Consider the following 6,158-nt stretch of genomic DNA (forward strand, 5'->3'; position numbering starts at 1 on the left):
AAAATAAACTATTTAAATTATATTAATGTTATCTTAACAAAAATGTAAATTGAGCAATTTTCAGTAGGAGGTTGAGTGTTTTAATTAAAATGAATTAATTTTTAATATTTTAAGTTTTGTAAGTTAAACATTGTTATTGTTACACTGCTACTGGTATAATATTCAATAAGCTTTTCATTAGCAATGAAAAATATTTTCAGTTATTGAATTACCTGTATCAAATTATTTAAAATCAAAATAACCAAAGTTTTTTAATAGTTGCAATATACTATTTTTCATTAAAATACGCATATTTAAAATATGCCAAATAAATTTAAGTTCAGCTTATGAATATCCTAAGTCCATTTTTATATGCTGAAATATCAATTATTAATATTATTAATTTATAAATATAACTATAAATATACAGGAGATTCAAATGGAAAGTAAAGTAAGGTGTGGTGGCACTCACCTATGAACCCAGCACTTTGAAGGCTAAGACAGGAGCTTCTGTGAATATGACTGAAGTCAGTCTGAACTAAGGTTGAGCTTCTCCCTCTGTCTTTATGTCTCTTACACACAAATACAATGAAATTATAGTGTTAAATAAGTAATGTAGAGCTATGAAATCGTTGTTTTAAAAATGGAATAAAAAGATGCCAATAAATGTCACTTACTCACTAGAGACAGAGCATCCACACAGTGAAAACCAAATGATGGAAGCATGAATTTCTTTGCAAGCAGTACAAAATTTTCAGTTTTGTGTAATTCAATTTAAGAATCTACATTGATGCTGATGCAGTAGGCAGGACTTTGTGTATTTGATCCAGTCATCCAGGAAATAGAGATTTTTATCTGAGAAATATATTTAATATAACTCTGTTTTCACTCAATGCTCTTTCATTTAGTCATGATAGCAGCCACAGCACACAGTATGCTATTGATCTATTCTTAGTCCAGATAGTAATTTCACACACACATAGACACACACACACATGGAGAGAGACAGACAGACACACAGAGAGACACACACACAGACACACACACACATACAGACACACACACGCAGACACACACACTTCCAGAGAACATTTTCATATCTTTCCCAGAATTAAACCATGTGACCTGTGATGGAGCTCTGGTCCGACTGCTTCCCCACAGGCTCTGCAGTGACAATGCTGCTGCTGCTTCATCGCAGGGGAACTGGCTCGAAAGTGTGGGATTGTAAAGTTCTAGTGAGCGTCTGTGTGCTTCCGGTGACAGGTGAGCTAAAGTCAATTTCTAAAGAGTAACTGATACTTTAAAATTATTTATGAGTGTTATGGAAGTGCTAATGAATTAATACCTTAAATGAGTAATCACTCTTTATTCCTCCTGGATATCTATTTTATAAAAATCTCCTCATGGACCTAATATGAGTGCCTAAAGTCCTCATCTTCCTGAGACTCCTGAAGACATATTAACATTGCTGACAGTGGACAGTACATCAGCCATGTATCTTGTCACCTGAAAGTCACACAATCACTCCATGTTCTCTCTGAGCAGTCCACTGCTTTTAGGTCATTAGGCACTTGGTAAAACTTAAAATTAAAATGATCATTTTCATCTAATATGTTTTTATATTCATTATATTATTATCTCCTCAGAGAAGAATGCAAAGACCACCATAAAATCATAAAACAAGACTGCTCTAAAATTGAATACTGTGATAATAAAGGGGAAAATGATTTTTTCTCAGAAGAATGTAGAGTTATGAGGAAACAGCTTGTTGTTTTTGTTGTTGGTGGTGGTGTTGCACATTTCTTCAACAGCTGCCTGCCCAGTCTTTTGGCCTGGAGCCTTTAATGGTGACAGCATCCGTACTATTATGAGTGTTTATGAAAATACTTTGAGTTTAGTCCTTACAACTAAGTATAACTTAAACTAATGTGAATGCCCAAGTACTGCATTTTTTCTAATAAAACAAATGACTTTTCTCAGTTTATGATTATGTTGACAATTCAGTTTGTAGCTATGGTAGCTGTAGTTTTTCTGGTCCAGTCTCACCTCTAGTGCACCCCAGAAAAAGACGGCACATAAGGAAGGGGAAAAAGCATCATTTTCTACAGGTGACAAATATTTATTAAGCAAAGGGTGTGAAGTAGAGACGCTTAAGTGTACCTTTGAGATAAGAAAAAAATTTTGATTACCATCTTTAACATCTATAATCATCTTTTAATTTTATTTATAATACATTGCCTTATTAGTGAATTATAGAGGTGTAGTTAATAAGAATGATTATAAATATAAAGTTTGTCCATTAGCAATTTTAAAATTCAAATGTGCTACAGTTCTTTTAGTTTAGAGACCAAGTCTTGAATTAATTGTTATCGTTAATAAATTAGATAACACATTTTCTTTCTTTCTTCCTCTTTTTCTTTCTATTTACTTATTTTATTTTCCATATATATATGTGTTTAACCTGCATGTGTATCTGTGCACCACTTGCTTGAAATATCAAAAAAACAATATATTCCTATAACTAGAGTTATAGATGGTTATTAGTCACTATGTCATTGTGAGAATCTAGCCCAGGTCATTTGCAAGAGAAAAACATGCTCTGAACCACTGTGCCATCTTTCCAGCTTGTGACCTAGAACTTAAAAAAAAAAGAACACCAATGTGCAGCTACTGTAACTGTAAGTTGGTGGGAGAATCATATGTTTGACTCTGGCAATTAGACTAAATCTATGCCTTTACTAAATAAAACTTTTTTTGTTGTTTTATTTTTTGTTTGTTTGTTTGTTTTTCAAGAGAGGGTTTCACTGTAGTTTTAGAGCCTGTCCTGGAACTACTTCTTCTAAACCAGTCTGGCCTCAAATTCACAGAGATTTGCCTGCCTCTGCCTCCCAAGTGCTGGTATTAAAGGCGTGTTTCACTACTGCCTGGCATTAGATAAAGATTTTTAAGAGCAAACCTAATGTATATGTGTAAAATGTATGATTTTGTTGGCACATTCATGAGGAGGATATAGCATGGTCTCATTTACTGACTTCTGAATTATTTCTACATATACAGGAATGCACATATATGTGGAATATACAAGTGAATGTAAAAATCAATTGGCTACTCTTTCTCACAAGAATCTTAGTTGGTATAGTTTTCTAGTTCTCTACTACAGAGTTGATTTTAAAGTAACAAATTATGCTAATTTGATAAAAATCATAAAGGTAACCAGGTTAAATAACTAACAAAAGCACCAAAGCTAAGACTATTTGTTGAAATTATAAAAACTGTCTGTGTGTTGGTGAGATATGATAACACTGGGGCCTTATTTCCACTGCATGGGAAGGAATCTCTTTTAAAACAGAGATTTTAAAACAGGTTCACTATGTGGTCATCTTTGGCAAGTTCATGTTTGTCACAATTTGTTGACAGCAGTGTTTTTCTTAGTGTCTCATGCTCTCTCTTGTTGGGAGCTCATAACCCCACATCTTCAGATGTGAGTATTTAGCCTGTGTAAACTACAGATATCAGAAAAGCAAAATGGGACCATGGCCAAGATGGGGTTGATCATGGGTAGCAATGAAGAGTAGAATAAACAGAGTACAAGTGATCTTATCAGGGAAATGGGAAAGGGTGGGCTCCTTAGCATGAAGGAGGGAACTTCATATAGAGGGAAGTGGGAGGAAGGTACAGGGGAGTAGCAGGAGACCATTAATCTTAAGAAAATGGGAAAATGGGGGTTTCTTAGTTAAAGAAGTGGATATAAACATAGACCATGGAATAGTTAGGAAAGTATCAAGGAATGGATTACAAACCTATAGGAATCATACTATTCCCACCACTGTCCTGCTCCGAAAAAACAATAACATTTGTCTTGATAGCTGAGTGTTTGTTCTTTAAACCACAAGTAGAGTTCACACAAGTTTTAAATGGGATGGGAAATAAAAAAGGAGACATAGGGGCATTTAAAACAATAATGGCTACACAATTAATAGGGTGTGGAAAGTGCACTAATGGCCTCCAACTGTATCATTGTCTTTAATTCCAGATTCTGGTGTGATGAGTTCATTGAAAAATAAAAATAAATATATGAATAGATATACACATCTCATTGATTAAAATATCATGAATTATCAACTCTGATTTCATAAGAATTATGAATGAAATTATGAATAGTTTAAATTGGAGCTTATTAAAATTATGGAATATAAAACTGACTCACCTTACTCTTTGGGATTTCTTTTGTGATTTGTCCCCAGAGAAAATAATTTTTAATCAGTTGTACAATATGATTACAATCCTCTATTCTCATCATTGCTGTTTTCATTGTTAACTATAAAATGAGGCAATGTAAGTCAAATCAGTAGGATTGAATTTCTAAGGCATGAGGTCTAGGTGCAATACAGGCACATGAAGTGTGCATTCTGTGTTGGATGTACTGAGAATTCTATATATCCTGGAGATATATTGAGAGTATATGAACCATAGGCCACGTCTAATGTGGAGCTTAAATTAAAGAGATGGGTTAATTAAGAATAAAAAGGCAAAAGAGAATGATGATATAGACATACTGACCAGTGAATCAAGAGTTTGCTGAGTACTCTTTTATTTTTTCAGATATTTGAAATACGTTTCCATAACCATCTGTATTGTGATCTGGTGCCCTCTTAAAGAAGATACTTGGTCAGTTGTCCTCATCAACTTAGAACATGAAACTCAATATAGACAAGGTCTTCAGAGCCACCATATATGGGCTGCACATGCATGTTTCAGCATTGCCAGGGCATAAATTTCATTTTTTCTTTTCATGTTCTTAAGGTGAATACCATTTCTTCCAATGTCCTCATTAAGGATTGTGCTTAATTTCCAAGCTGGACTTGGAGTCTTGGCCAATATGTTTCTCCTTGTTTTCTATACTTTCATAATCCTATGTCACAGACCTAAGCCCATGGACATGATCTCCTGTCAACTGACCTTCATCCACATAGTGCTGCTTCTCACTGGAGGGGATATTTGGCTTTGGGACATACTTGAGTCACTAAACATTGATAATGACTTCAAATGTAAGACAACTTTTTACATAAGCCGCGTGATGAGAGGCCTCTCCATCTGCATCACCTGCCTCCTGAGTGTGTTCCAGGCTGTCACTATCAGTCCCAGTACTTCTTTCTTGGCAAAATTTAAATATAAAATAAAAAAGTATATGATTTCTGTTTTCTTACTTATTTGGTCTTTCAACTTGTCATTCACTAGTCACCGAATCATCTATGCTGGTGCTTTTACCAATGTGAGTAAGACCAAACAGATGAAGGTCACTGCATTCTGCTCACTCTTCTCCATGAACTACATCATCAGGGCACTGATTTTAACAGTGACAACCTCAAGAGATATATTTCTTGTAGGAGTTATGCTGATCACCAGTGCATATATGGTGATTATCTTGTTCAGACACCAGAAGCAATGCAAGCATCTTCACAGCCTCAGCCACTCGAGAGATTCACCTGAGAAAAGGGCCACCCAGACCATCTTGCTGCTGGTGGTTTGCTTTGTGGTCACATACTGGGTGGATTTCATCATCTCATCTACTGCATCTCTGTTATGGATGTACGACCCAGTCACCCTGAGTGTTCAGAAGTTTGTGATGAATGTCTATCCCACAATTGCTCCTTTGGTACAAATCAGTTCTGATAACAGAGTAATCAATATGCTGAAACACATGCAGTCTATGTGCCATCAGATTTTAAAAAGAGATAATTTTTCTCACTTTTAATAAAAGATTTTTTTTATTCTTTTTATATTTATGAGTATTGTGTCAGCATGTATATATGTGTAAATTACTGTTGCCCACAAGGTCAGAAGAGGCCATTGTCCCTGTCCTCTTAACTGGAAATACAGACAAATGTTTGTGAGGCTTCATTCCGGTGCAGCCACAACTAATTTTCCCAAAAACTTCTTCTTCTTAAACTCTGTAATAGTTCAAGTAGAAAATCACGATTCTTAATAATTTAAATAAAATTTGTGGTATTACACATGGACATTGCTGTGACATTTCTGCTGCCAAGTGCTATAGACTTTTTTAGGTTCACTGTATACCATAAGTTAAAATTGCCACAGGATTCTTTTACTCACTCCTCTTTACTTTATATCTTAAATGTTCCCGGATTTTGAGGTTACTCAAAGACAGCTCCTTGTTG

At 34.9% G+C, this 6,158-nt stretch overlaps 1 pseudogene; it reads left to right on the top strand.

Annotated features, from left to right (window-relative positions):
* Positions 1-4,771: 4,771 nt before the first annotated feature.
* On the top strand, positions 4,772-5,716 carry LOC130884918 (putative vomeronasal receptor-like protein 4; annotated as a pseudogene).
* The last annotated feature ends 442 nt before the right edge of the window (positions 5,717-6,158 follow it).

The sequence above is a fragment of the Chionomys nivalis genome, chromosome 1 (genome assembly GCF_950005125.1).
Source record: "Chionomys nivalis chromosome 1, mChiNiv1.1, whole genome shotgun sequence".
NCBI lineage: Eukaryota > Metazoa > Chordata > Mammalia > Rodentia > Cricetidae > Chionomys > Chionomys nivalis.